The sequence below is a fragment of the Quercus suber genome, unplaced genomic scaffold (genome assembly GCF_002906115.3).
Source record: "Quercus suber isolate HL8 unplaced genomic scaffold, Cork oak 2.0 scaffold_367, whole genome shotgun sequence".
NCBI classification, from domain to species: domain Eukaryota; kingdom Viridiplantae; phylum Streptophyta; class Magnoliopsida; order Fagales; family Fagaceae; genus Quercus; species Quercus suber.
Window position 1 is genome coordinate 711,377 of NW_027069819.1, and position 14,395 is coordinate 725,771.

The 14,395-nt window shown below is 33.1% G+C and overlaps 1 long non-coding RNA gene across 2 annotated transcripts; it reads right to left on the reverse strand.

Annotated features, from left to right (window-relative positions):
• Nucleotides 1–1,696: 1,696 nt before the first annotated feature.
• Nucleotides 1,697–2,871, reverse strand: LOC111985062 (uncharacterized). 2 transcript variants are annotated; one of them, XR_002880009.2, is made up of 2 exons: nucleotides 2,731–2,871; nucleotides 1,697–2,244 (listed from the first exon to the last, which is right to left on the reverse strand). It is a non-coding gene; the product is annotated as an uncharacterized LOC111985062 (long non-coding RNA). The 2 variants fall into 2 exon arrangements; XR_010623802.1 differs by lacking the exon at nucleotides 2,731–2,871 and adding an exon at nucleotides 2,602–2,724.
• Between the last annotated feature and the right edge of the window lie 11,524 nt (nucleotides 2,872–14,395).

Sequence of the window (14,395 nt, forward strand, 5' to 3'; positions counted from 1 at the left end):
CCAGCCCGAATTCCAAGGCAACCCAAGTTACATTAAGGGCTTTAATTTCCTTGTAGAAAAGGCAATAATTAGGCAGAGGGTATTTTGTCCAGGTAAATTGAGACAATCTCCTTTTGCAATTCCATCTGTTGTTTTAATTCCACCCACCTACAGTAAAATTGACAAGTGATTACTTGGAACTTTTTTTTTTTTTCATAATTTGATGTTTTTAAAAAAAATAATATATATATATATATATAAATCATAATTTGATAGTTATAATGGGAAATGGAGATTTGAATCATAAATGTCTCCATTAAAAACACTAAGAGGTGCCAATCAGTTGAATTACAAAGTTCTTGGCATGAATACTTTGAATATGGTTATATAGATTGGCTAGGAAATCAAACTATGAAAATGGCTTCCATCTCTCTTCTGAATCATGAATATAACTATGAATCAGGCTCCCCTCTATCCTCCGAATCATGATACACCAAGCCACCTAAGGTTCAAGCTAGACATAGGACAATGCATACTTCTTTGGTGCTGCTTAGAGGCTAGATCTTTCTAATTGTTTTCTTTATCTCAATTCTTGAATGTGAGAATGCGCAATCCAATGTCAATTGTTTTTTTAGCAAATTCTGTTGTAAGAAGCATATCTTTTTCTCTTTTATTTATTCTATTTAATTTTTTTTTTTGGCATTTGATGTTATTCAAATCAGATCCCAAATGAATATGGGATTGGGATGTCAACATGTCTGCATTAACCTTCCATGATTTTTTATATTAATAGATCAGCATGCATGTCTCACCCAATTTATGCAATCACTAGTAGTTTATGTTTGGCAGAATGATTTATGTGCTCCTTAATCCTTATAAGCAAAGAAACATGATCAAATGAAATTTGTAATGCTAAGCTAAAGACTGCTAGGTTTAGGCAACCCAAATGACTTAGTAATTTTTCATCAAGTTAGTGTGTGAGTGATTTTCACTGTGATTTGAGATAAAAGTAATTGATCTCCTTTATTCTATGGGTAGATAAGTAGTCATTATCTTCTTCATTACCCTGGAAAATCCTCATTCTCAATAAAGAAGAGGTGCGAGTATAATATATTAACTGTTCACAGAACCATAAGTATTATAAGCAGACAATGATACATTTTGCTAAAATGGTATACAGTTGATTCATCTCAACTCAAAGCAAGAATTCATTCTTTCTATAAAGAATTCAGAATAAATTAGGTACTGCATTAATTTATTGTACAAAAAGGGAGTCATGTAACAAGAGATCACTATACAAATAGAAGTAAAATATTATGACTCCCATTTGAAAATTCCCCAGCCAAAATAACAATTATAGGTGTGAAAAAAAATACGGACCTAAAGCATATAATCCCTGTAACTCTCATTAACTTGGCTTCAACCTAATAGCTTTGAAATCAGTTGTGAATATTATATATGCTTTATCGCCTACCAAGGCAAAGGGTGTTGAAAGTCACGAAGGATATAGGTTACCTGTATACTGATGATTTTGCCACATTAATTCACGGATGGTCTCTTCTTCAAGTCCTAGGAAATCAGATTGATCATACAACAAAGTTTCAGCTGGTTTGTAAGCTCCTTAACGAATATCTCCTTCCTCTTTATCTCAAATCAGAATCTACATGATAAAAATATAGGCAACGGCCCAAGCCTCTAATTGTATTCAGTTGTTAACTGGAGACAAGAAACTATCTAATCTTTTATTGCAAATTTAATATATCATTATTGCAAACAAGGACAACTGTCACTCAAGGAACTCTGTTCATGACACATGGCTACCCGGGCAACTAACAAGAATATCCACTACTGAATGATTTTTACACAAGAATAGAATACATCATGTTTGGTGAGAGCCATCAAAATCATTGCTTCACATTCACAGCATTACAACCACGGTCAATTCATAGAGCAATACTGTGATCAAAGTGCAAGCACAAAAAATTTAAACCTAACCCAAAAGACAAGCATAGAGAGGACAGGGAAGATAAATTAGACAAGTGTACTTAGAGCAGTGAGCTGAACTCTTCATTTCCCATACTTCTTTCTCAATCTTTCCTTGACGAAATCATTCCGAGCTTTAGTTCGAGCTTGTTGAGGGGCAATGTTGACATAAGAGAGATGCACACCAGCAGCAAATAGAGCAGCACCAGAGACAAAGCATGCCACAGTCATCAACAATTTCTTGGGTGTTGAAGGAAAGCACAGCACCATTTCCTCAATTATCTACATGCAAAAGAAGAAGATTCAATCAAAGCTAACCAGCTCACATACACAAAGCCACAATCTTTCATTGATTGAAAAGAAAATTATATCGATCAATTTCATAAATCTTCAAGCCACATTAAAACCTTATCTGATACAACATATACTAGCTAAAACTTGCACATCAACTGCACCATATTCGTTCCAGAAAATACAAAAACAAAACGGCTTCATTTGAGGATAAAAACATGTAGATAACCCATATGGAATACAACATTAGAATAGGAAACGAAAGATAAGAACTTCTAAGCGGCATTTAATCATACACATAGAACGCATTCTTTTTATTTGTAAAGTAAAATGACACAGTGTACTCACGCATATTACTAATCCCAAAACTGATCAATCACAAATAGTTTGAGCTCGAAAATGCTGAATATTAAGGATGATCGAAAAGGTAAGCATTGGATAATAACTCAACGAGTCAACGAGAAGGAAGGATTATACCTCGGGTCAGGAAGCTTTGCTTTTAGAGTAGTGAATAGTGACCTGGCCACTAGTTCATATTTTTCAAATATGGGCCTGGGCCATTTGCATTGTAGCACAACTAATAAGAGTTAGCCCATTCATAGGCCCAAAGTAGGTCAAATAGATAATGAGAATTTGAAAGAGCCTGATTTTTCTTATTAGCATGAGCTGAAAAATAAAGAAAATTAAAAAGTGTTTGTTTCGAAACAATTTATTTAATTGAAATTCAAATTTTTTTGGTGAAAGTGTAGAAAATATGTTTAAAAATAAGTTAAATTGTACAGTTAAACCATAAATAGTATCAAAAAGTGTAATGAAACGTATAAATAATAGCAAAAATAAACTAAAAATGCGAAAAGAGAAGTTGGAAAAAGAAAAAGAGAGAGAGCATGAGTATGGGTTTCCCATTATTCTTCTTGGATTGGAACTTGGGAAGAGTTTTTTTTTTTTTTTTGAGAAGGGTTTATAAATATTTTTAAAAGTTGGGAAGAGTTTATAAATGAAGAATGTGAAAGTTAACGGACGTCAGGCATTTTGAAAATATTTTTAAAAGCCTTTTATGAGAAAGAAAAATTATATCTTTTTATATTTTTTATAAAAATAGTGTCAAAATATTTCTAAAATAATTTATTAAAAATCGTCCTAAAAACCCTCCATTAACAAGATTTCTAGGTGGATGTGATGGGTGACTTGAGCAACATGAATTTCTTATTTTTCAATGCCCATTTCAAATTTGAGGCTGTATGGTTCCCTACCCTTTGTAACACTAGTCTCTTTCAATTTGACACGTGCATCCACTAAATTAAAAACCCTACCAACCAGTCAATTATGAAATCATTATTTTGAGTATTATTATTATTATATATATCTAATTTCTCAGATGACTAATACCGTATACAAGAAACTATTGCACCGAATTTTTTTCTGAGAGAAATTGCCCGGAACTTAAACCTGTGTCTGGTCGGCAATATATATTTTATGATATCTACATTATCCATCTAAAAGTTGAAAAAGATTTCGTGTTGATAAAGTAACTGTGGGGTTGGATTTATTGGATTAGATCAAGCTCACAAAACATAAATTTTTAATATATTTAATAATGAATTGTATGAATTTTTTTTATGTCCCTATTAATTTAAATAATTGCCGAAGAGTGCTGGTGAATATCCGTTTAAATTGTTGAGAATTATCATGTGATGGAATTAAAACAACTCATTTATTATAAATGATTGAGCAAAACTTAAGTACAATATTTTTTGTATTGTATGTTAAGTTCGTCAATTAAATTAAACCATAATTCTTTTTTTTTCCCTCAAAAAAATATTTTTTAATATTTTTTTGAAATTTTAACTATATACAAGAAAGTTTAAGCTACATTGGTCAATAAATTTATTGTATTAGTTAACAAGCCATGATAGGCTTTAAATTTATATCATCCACATATGATGATTACTCTTTGTCATTAAGTCAATACATCAATTGATTGATTGAAAGTTTTTTTTTTTTTTTTTTTTTTTTTAAGGAGGGATTGATTGAAAGTTTATTAAAAAAAATGACACTAATTGATTTTATTTTTGTATAAGCATAATTCAAACTCATATACACTGCTCAACAACAATAGATTATACTAGTGAAGTTTATCAAAACCCCCTTGATTAAGAAATTTGAGATACAATGCCTAAGAAATTGTGTCTATAATTTTTGTTCAAAAATAGCATGGGTTGGAAATTACTAAAATCACTATCACTTTTATCATATAAAAAATTACAAATTGGCATGACTATGAATGTGATTGATGTCGTATCAATTAAATTTATTGCGTAAATATTTTTATTTACTTTTTTATTTTTATTTAAAAGTTTGTCTTTGTAAGACCAATATAATAAGTAAAATTTATAATATTTCTAGCACTCAAAATGATAAAAATAGTTTTAGACTTCATGAGACTTTCATCTATTCCTTTTATAAAAACAATAAAATAAAAAAGGATAAAATTTCAACCAACGTCCTTGTTAATGTCAACCAAGTTCAAGAAATTTCAAAATTGACTAACTTAGTCCCAAAACTCAACACCGTTAGGAATCATAATTTATTTTTCTCATTTATCTCCTGTTGTCTAGCCTTTAAAAACCAAGTTGGTCAGTTTTGAAATGTTTTGAATCTAACTGGTATTAGGCTATTGGTTCTCGGGGGTGTTGGTAGGATATAAGCTCTTGAGTTGTTGACTATATTTTACCATGAGATAAATGAGAAAAATAAGAAACGATTTCTAACCATGGGGACTAAATTAGTATGTTTTGAATGTTTTGGATTTGGTTAATGTTAGGCTATTAACTCCCTGGGTGCTAGTAGGCTATTAGCTCTCAGGATGTCGACTGTATTTTATCCTATAAAAGACAAGACAAAATGCATAGATAATCATTCTTTTTATAGAGAAGTAGATAGATAATCATACGAATGCATGATGAGTTGGAAATAGATTCTTCATTTCAGAATTGGATAAATAAATAATAATAATAATAATAATAATAAAAGAAAAAAAAAAGTTTTCTTCCTCACCTGGCTAGCACGTGCATTGAAAACAAAAAACAAAACGGATAAAGAACAATCCAAATGTTGTCTCGTTGGTTTTTTTGTCGCCTCCTCCATCTCACACTGTACATTTACATAGATTTGTAGTACATAAATACTCCTCCTCTCGTTGTTTCCTTTTCCTGTCCAAATATTAACGTTTCTGAAGGTAGAGAACGCTGATCATTCATTCATTCATTAATGGCGATGATGAAGAAGAAGTGCTGTGTTTTTTCATTGAGTTTTGTGGCTGTTTTTTGGCTATGGATGCTGTTTGTTGTGGCAATCGAAGGAAGTGTGGTGCCTCTATTGCAGAGCTATGAGAAATCCGGGTTTAGACCCAGTTTTAGTACGATTTATGATACTTCCAAATATGGTATTTTCAACCTTAACAACGGTTTGGCTCAGACGCCTCAGATGGGGTTTGACTCTCTTTGCTTCTCTCGCGTTTTTAGCATGTCTTTCTTCATCGTTTTGCTAATGGGGTTCTGTCAATTTTACATCTTTGTTTATATTTAAAGAAGAAAAAAAAAAAAAAAAAGATCATTCTTTTCTTGTGTTTGTGGGAAATGGGAATATCACAGCGAAAAGAGTAAAAGGGAACTCTTTAATTTTTTTTTACTACAAAAGGTTTATAACATAATAAATTAATTTCTTAATTTTTTTTTTTTGTCTATGTTTAAAGGTCGACACGGCAATTTGTAAAGCGAAATTAGTGAAATTTGTAGTATGCCTAGCATCAATCTTGTGCGAATGAGTAGGAATTTGATTTTGTTCATTAGGCAATACTGCTGATTCAATGTGTCATTAAATTTTTTTTTTTTTCCTTTTAGAGGAGAAATTTTATTTTATTTTATTTTTATTTTTATTATTAGTAGTAGTAGTAGTTTTGGTAATGCATATATAAAATCTGTTTGTTGATATGTGTGTGCAGATGGAATAGCTGGAATTTCTTTGCCTGCAATATCAATGAGACAGTCATCAAGGAAACAGGTATTTTATTCTTGCTATCATGGTTAATTACTCAGTAGCTTTTTATGGATATCTGGTAAGACCAGTTATATATTTACATGTATTACTTGCATTTTGTGGCATTATTGTCTTCTTGGTAGTGAGTGGAGTCAAGTTTCTTACTTCTTGAATTCCAAACCTCACATCTCTATGGGTTAGTCTTAGAAGCACGTTACTTATTTGGGGTCCTCAAGAATTTGAAATTGAGGATTGTATGAGGAATGACGACTATAAAATTATGCAGGATCTAATAATGTTACAAGATTTTGTAACTGTAGAAGGAATAAGTATGATTAGAGGACAAGCAGTCCTTGTAGATAAATGGAGTATTGTGTTTGTTCTGGTGTTAATTTTGAATAAATTTGGAGTTGTATACAATATGGGAACCCTCTTATTTTCAGTCTATTTTATTTTATAATTTTTAATGTTTTCTATTATCAATAAGAAGAGAAAACCTGCATGTGTGTTTTTTTGCTATACATATTGTTTTCCTTGTAGAAGTTAAACCTAACAGATTCTTGCCTAGCATACATTCAAGCTGCTGCATACCTTGTTAACTCATAATTCTTACTCTTTAAAAAACTGATGCATGCACGTAGAGGACCATATTTAGGTGAATCTGCAACTACAGTTTGATTTATATAACAACAACAACAACAAGAATCCTTAGTCCCAAATTTTTGGGTCAGCTATGTATCCTCAAAACATTAGTTGGCCACATTTATTCTTTTTCTCTATTCTATTATATTTGAAGTCATATTCTTTGTTACTTCCTTAATTGATAAGTCATTTTTTATCACTTCTACTATTGTTAATAAATATATATATATATATATAAGGGACCTATAGTGGCGTTTTTCTGCCAAAAAAAAAAAAAAAAAAAAAAAATTTGTAAGTTTGATTACCCAATATACCAGGTTTAAAGAGCCCTATAGTGGCATTTTTGAGACATATAGTGACATTTTTAAGCCCTATAGCGGCATTTTTCTGCAAAAAAAAAAAAATAAATAAAATTGATAAGTCTGATTGTCCTATATACTAGGTTTATGGAGCCTTATAGTGGCATTTTTTAGCCTTATAGTGATGTTTTTAAGCCCTATAGCAGCGTTTTCCTGAAAAGAAAATTTTGTAAGTCTAATTGCCCCATACCAAGTTTGAGAGACTTATAGTGGCGTTTTTAAATCCTATAGTGACGTTTTTAAGCCCTATAGTGGCGTTTTAAAACTTGATTTCTGTAAAATCAAGTTTCATGCATTTTTTTTTTTAATTTGATCAGGCATACTTGATTTTGTATGAATCGAGTATTTCATTGAAACTCGATTTTAAGGTAATCGAGTATTAAAACAGGAGCATATCCCTATATATTTTTGAAATAGGGGCAAATTGCTAAATAAATAAAAAAAAAATTAAGGGCAAAAGCCCAGAATGTCCTTAAAAAAAATACAAAGAAGAATGTACACAATTTTTACAACATTTTTACAACAAATTCTAAATAGCAGGTTGTTATTAATTATTATTTTTGGATTAAAAAAGTAATCTCACTGTTAAATTCAAATTTGAACTAATAACAACTAATCACATGTGATTTGTTGTGAAAATATTGTAAAAATATTGTGTACGTAGCTTTTTTTTTTAATTCCCCCCCAAATTTCGGCAACCACTCTTTTTTTTCCCTCCCATTTTCGGCAATGGTATTGCCACAATTGCCACAAATTTTTTCCACCCTATTTCGGCAATACCATTGCCACAAACCAATTGCAATTTTTTTTCCCCTACCATTTTCAGCAATGGCATTGCCACAATTGCCAAAAAAAAAAAAAAAAAATAAAATTTCCCATTTCGGCAATGCAAATCCATTCCACATTTTTTTTTTAGAATTGATATGCGCACACAATTTTTACAACGAATCCTAAATGACAGGTTGTTATTAGTTGTTATTATTGGATTAAAAAAGTAATCTCAGTGTTAAATTTAAATTTGAACTAATAACAATTAATCACATATGATTTATTGTGCAAATATTGTAAAAATATTGTGTACGTAGTACTTTTTTTATTTTAATTTCTCTCCAGATTTCGGCAACCACTTTTTTCCCCCTCCCATTTACGGCAATGGCATTACCACAATTTTTTCCCCTCCTATTTCGGCAATGTCCTTCCCACAATTGGGTTTCCCCTTTGGGCACCCCCTAACACAAGCAGCACACTTCGGACACTCACCCACTCGGGCAGGTTTTTGGGCAACAGAAATTTCGGTAATACTATTGCCGAAATTCCAAATTTTCTCTCTCCTACTTTTTTTTTCTCTCTCTCTCTCTCACACCATTGCCGAAATTCAGTCTCTTTTCTCAATTCCCTAAATAACTTGAAACAGTGCTTATAACGCAAATAAATTTGAGATTCAGCAATATTAAGCCAAAATACTCCCTTAAGCTTAGCTTCTTTTTTTTTTTTTTTATTGGAAAAGGGGGAACAATAAAGCATTAAAACATGTCCCCAGTAGGCCTGTCCAGACCCATCCGAGACCCGACCCACCCGGAGGATCCGACCGGAAACCGATCCGAAACCGGCAAACCCGATCAAGTCACCGGTCGGCGGCGGGTCATTTGTTCCAAAAACCGACTCCGGCGGGTCGGTCTCGGTTTTCCACCCTCAAAACCCGAAAAATCCGATCCGACCGATGTTTATGAATTTCCAGCCAAAATTTCCAGATTCCGGTGAGTTTTTCCCAGTTCCAGCGATATTTTCCAGAATCCGGCGAGATTTTTCAGAATCCGGCTAGATTTTCCAGATTCCGGCCTCAATTTCCAGATTCCGACTTCAAATTTTCATATTTCGGTGACTTATCAGTAGATCTAGTGATATTTCGTCCAAATCTAGTGAAATCTCATCGAATCAGGTGAGATTTCTTCCAGATCTGGCGAAATCTCACTGACTTTTCGCCGTTTTCTCGCCGGTATCTCAGATCTTGACTCCGACCGACCCGCCCGAAACCAACCGGATGTCTGAACCGCCCGATCCGATCAGTTTCTCGGTCGGCGGCGGGTTGATGCAGCCTCCACCCGATCAGGTCGGGTCGGCCGGCGGTTGAGCACAAACCCGACCCGCACCCCATGGACAGCCCTAGTCCCCAGGGAAAGGACCAAAACAAAGAGTGGCCCATAGGCATTACACCCTGTCCACTACGAACCTTTCAAACTTATGCTGCCATCTTCCGTTGAAAGACCCTAATATATTACTAAGTTGCTTAAATTATGGATCAAATTTAATTTTATTGGCATAAAAAAATTTAGAATGGTCCCAAAAATATTTTTAAAGGTAAATAAATATAAAATTTTAAACTATTATTTTATATATATATATATATATATTTTTTTTTTTTCCAGGTCAAGGTGGTTCTAGGACCACCCTGGCCATAAGGTAGCACCGTGACTGGGGTAACATGAGTTTCTTATTTTTCAATGCCCATTTTCAAATTTGAGGCTGTATGATTGCCTACCCTAAGTAACACTAGCCTCTTTTAATTTGACACGTGCATCCACTAAATTAAAACCCCTACCAACCAGTCAATTATGAAATCATTATTATGAGTATTATTATTATATATCTAATTACTCAGATGACTAATACCGTATATAAGAAACTATTGCACCAAACTTTTTTTTTGAGAAAAATTGCATGGAACTTAAACCTGTGTCTGGTGGGCAATATATATTTTATTATATCTACATTATCTATCTAAAAGTTGAAAGAGATTTCGTGTTGATAAAGTAACTGTGCGGTTGGGTTTATCGGATTAGATGAAGCTCACAAAACATAAATTTTTCATATATTTAACAATGAATTGTATGAATTTTTTTTTTTGTCCTTATTAATTTAAATAATTGCCGAAGAGTGCTGGTGAATATTCGTTTAAATTGTTGAGAATGATCATGTGATGGAATTAAAACAACTCATCTATATATCTATATCTATATATATAATAGAATAAGACTTAGATACAGTACTTATATGATGTTCTTTAGCTTTTTTTTTTAAAATTCTGCCATGTAGATTTTTTTCTCATAAGAAATAAATGTATTTTTTAATTAAGTAGTCCAATGGCTGAATTTTAAGAGAGAAACTTATGGCTTGTTTGGAAGTTTAGAGAGGGAGGAGAGTAGAGGGGAGTAGAGGGAAGGGGAGTAGTGGGGAGGAGAGTAGAGGAGAATGATTCACCTCTACTTTATTTGGATGTTTTTAAAATTAGTAAGGGAGAAGGGAGTAATTAGTCATTCCCCTTGTGTAATTTTGTTAATATAATAAGGGTAAATTAGGTAATTTACTTGGTCAATAGTTTATGTACTCTACTCCCCCTCCAAATCTCTCCAATTTGAGGGAATTAAAATTGGGAGGCTAGAGGGAGTCCAAACCAAGGTTTTCAGACCCGGACCGTTCATTGAACCGTAAAAGGGAGAGGTTTAAGGTTTTTGAGGTTGAACCGAGATCGAACCGGAGTCGAACCGCGATGACGTCATAATTAATTTAATAATTAATTAAAACCTAAATATAGGTATTAAATTTATAAAACTAGCAAAATTGACTAATATATCTATATATGTAAGGAAAATTTAATGATTTTCAAGCATATATTTAATAATTAAATAAGAAAGTTAATAAAATAAAATAATAACCATGAAAACATTAAAATTTATGATTAATTTTTGAAGTAAAGTTGAATATCTTTGAAGGATTTTAATTATAATTTTTTTTATTCCTTGTAAGAGATGGATAATTTAATTAAGCAGAATAAAATTGTGTTAAGTTGTTTTTATATTAAAAAAAAAAAATTGTTAAAGGGTTGGACCGCACGGTTCTTGACCGGTTCGTACGGTCCAACCCTGGTTTTAGGGGTTCACGGAATTGCCACATTTGCCCGGTTCTTTATGCTTAAAAACCGATTTTTATCACGGTTCACGGTTTTCATGATCCGACCTCCCGGTCCGGTCCGGTTCTGAGAACTATGGTCCAAACCCCTCCAAACTCCTCCAAACCCCTCCCCCTCATTCTTTAAAAAACTTCCAAACAAGGTAATTGCATTACTCTCCCTCCCTCTACTCTACTATCCCTCATTTTTTAAACATCCAAACATGCCATTAAGGAACAACATCTAAGGTAGTGCACTTAAGTTTTGTCCTATATAATAATAGGTAAAATTGAAAAAAACTCAAATTAGAATTCTAAATTAGAGTTCCAATTTTGCGCCATGTGTCTTAAATTATTTATTCTTAAAAGTTTTATTTCTTAATTTTAGAATCAAATGTGGAATCATATCATAAATATTCATCCAAGTGAATTATTAAGTACAACAACCGGACAAAAATGGCCAAATAGCATTATTTGGCGAAATATTTAGTAATTTACCACTGTTTGCAAATTATTTAGCAATTTACCACTGTTTTGTAACTCGAGTTCATAAAAAATCGAATTCCTTAAAAATGTATCACAGTGACACCTACTAATTTAGCATTTTTTAATTAAAAAATCCACATAGAACTCATATTTATAAAACTCAAGTTCTTAAGAGCATTCGCATTTGGGTTTCTAAATGCCAAATGTTAAGAACATTTGGCATTTAAGCCCCAAAATCCATCAGCAATGGGAAGGTCAAATCTCAAATGCTAAAAAAAATTTGGGATTTTGCTACAGTGCCATCTCAAATGTAAGATGGCACTGTAGCTGGGTTGTAAAAAAAAAAAAAAAATTTTTAATACTTTTTTTATACCCGAAATTTTCTCTCACTCCCATTTTTCCTCTTTCTTTTCTCTCTCTGCCTCTCTCTGTTTCTCATCGTCTCTCTCTTTCTTTTCTCTCTCAGCTCTCAAGCTTCTCTCTCAGAGCTCACGCCGAATCACCAAGCCAGCTCGGATCGGCGCGGTGGCGTGGCTGCGATCGGTGCGGTGGCGTGGCTGCGATCGGTGCGGTGGCTAGACGTCAACGCGTGGTGGAGATCGGCTTGGAGACCGATGTGGCTGGACGTCAAGCTCGGCGATGTGGCGTGGCTGCGATCGGCGATGTGGCGTGGCTGCGATCGGCGATGTGGCTGGACGTCAAGCGCGGTGGAGATCGGCTTGGAGACCGATGTGGCTTGGAGATCGGCTGCGATCGGCGCGGTGGCTGGACGTCAAGCTCGGAGCTTCTCTGGTTTTTTTTTTTTTTTTTTCGGTGGCTGTGTTTGCTGGGTTTGCTGGGTTGTGTCTGGTTTTTTTTTTTTTTTTTTTTTTTTTTTTTTTTTTTTTTTTTTTTTTTTTTTTTTTTTTCGGTGGCTGTGTTTGCTGGGTTTGCTGGGTTTGTGTGTAACTGGTTTCGGTGTTTGCTGGGTCCGGTGGTTGTGATTTTCTCTGGTTTTTTTTTTTTTTTTTTTTTTGGTGTTGATGGTAGTTTCTGGGTTGCCGGCGGTGGGGGTGGCAGCGGTGATGGTGTGCAGCGGCGGTGGTGATTGTGGTTCTACCCAGAAGGAAAGAGAGAGAAAGAATAAATAATGTATAAATAATGTGTTGTATTGGATAATGGTAATGGTGAGATATATTATTTTATTATGTAAAAATATTATTTTAATAAGTAGGATTGAGATATAAAAGTTGGGATGTTGGAGAATTGTAAAATTGTATTGTATAATTGATAAAGTGATTTTTTGAGGTGGTAAAATAAGATAGGATTTAGAATCCGAATGTGGATGCTCTAATATAAAACGAGTCCTTTAAAAATTTTAACATAGAACTCGAGTTTTATAAACTAAAGTTATGTGCTCAAGAATTCTGCACCAGCCAGCTTGCAACATGTGTTTTCTGCCGAATCAGTGTTTGGGATCCTTCCATTTGAAAGTGTCAAATCATGCGAAAGTTCATCTAGTGCCATCTCTAGCCGTGCACACGTGACCTCTAGGGAATTGATTCCAATCTGGGAGCTCCCAATGAATCTCTGTATTCAAATAAATCAGGAAAATCTGAGTACAAAATTCTTAAACATTCATCAGACACAATATTATCGACAAAGCCTTCACGAAGTTGGCAAAACGGTATGACATTTGTGGAGTACAACCGAATAACATGGAAAAAGGTTCCTATCAACGTCTTCAACATAGGGTTGCGTTCCAAAGCAGATAAGTGTGCATTTAATGCCTATTTGGGAAAAGGAAACAAAATTTAGTCTAGCTTATAAAGTATAGGTTTAAGCCCTGAATACACAGAAATAGAGTTTTATAAACTTGAGCTCTATGTTAAAATTTTTAAATAACTCGAGTTTAAAGCGCTCGAGATTTATATTACAAAAAACTCAAGTTCTATGTGAACTTTATAATTAAAAAATATCAAATTAGCAGGTACTAGAACTCAAGTTACATTTAAAACTCGAGTTACAAAATAGTGATAAATTATTAAATATTTCGCGAACAATGGTAGATTGCTAAATATTTCGCCTAAACATGCTATTTGGATTTTTGCTACAACAAACGAATAACTCCTTCCAACACCTTGTCTCTAACAACATGACAATCTATTTCTATGTGTTTTGTTCTTTCATGGAACACAGGATTTGCCCCAATGTGAAATGTCGATTAACTATCACTAAATAGCAAGAGTGCTTGAGTGTGACTAACTTGAATATCCTTCAAGAAACTAAGGATCCAAACAATCTCACAAGTGGCGGAGCCACACACAAGGGTCCAAAATTTTAAAAAAATCATTTTATAGTACGTATATTATTTACATTTTAAAAAATGTTTGAAGTTGGCATCCTAAATTTTGAGTCATTTCAATAATGTTCTAAAAAGAAAAAGAAATTATATTTAAAATCATATAAGTTAAGATGTTTAACAAATTAAACTATGTAGAAGATGATAAATTTTTGTATATGTCTAATATAAGAAATATGCGACTTTTATATATCCATTAAAATTTAGAAGATGATAAATTCTCTTATTAAATTAATTTGTATGTATGTGTGTGAAGGTTTGTCTCAACTAATATATTACCACAACAACTTAGCCTTCTCTAAACTAAAATTTTTGGCTCTGCCCTTGCTCA